This window comes from Bison bison, unplaced genomic scaffold, assembly GCF_000754665.1.
Source record: "Bison bison bison isolate TAMUID 2011002044 unplaced genomic scaffold, Bison_UMD1.0 scf7180017864522, whole genome shotgun sequence".
Classification (NCBI taxonomy): Eukaryota; Metazoa; Chordata; class Mammalia; order Artiodactyla; family Bovidae; genus Bison; species Bison bison.
In genome coordinates, this window is record NW_011495073.1 from 33,058 (window position 1) to 33,448 (window position 391).

At 60.4% G+C, this 391-nt stretch overlaps 1 protein-coding gene across 1 annotated transcript in view; it reads right to left on the reverse strand.

Moving 5' to 3' along the window:
* SUN3 (Sad1 and UNC84 domain containing 3) overlaps positions 1 to 391 on the reverse strand; it is a 40,547-nt gene that overhangs the window by 14,285 nt on the left and 25,871 nt on the right. The window lies entirely within an intron of this gene.

Genomic DNA, 391 nt, shown 5'->3' on the forward strand with positions numbered 1-391 from the left:
TGCAGAAGAGAGAACCCTGAGTGAGGGGTGCCCCCTTTTCTAGAGAACGGCCCTGCGCTGTGCACGAGGAGCAAAGACATTTCGGGAAGCACTCCTGAGGGCATCGCAGGCGTGGGCTGCGCTCTGTGCAGGGAAGGGGGGCTCAAAGGCCTTCACTCATCCCATTCCTCCCTCGGGGATTGAGGCCACGCTGACTTGAGCTGGGCAACTCCACAGTGCCCCAAACCCCCCTTCGCACCGCCTTAGGGGCAGGGCACCTTGCACTTTGAGTGGAGTACAGAGCAGGGGGATGCCAACCAAGCCCTGAAATTCTGTGAATCAGCCTTTAGAGACGAGTGACTGAAAGATTCAGGGGCCCAGGTGTGGGGGCTTAGGGGAGTGGGGTGGGGGT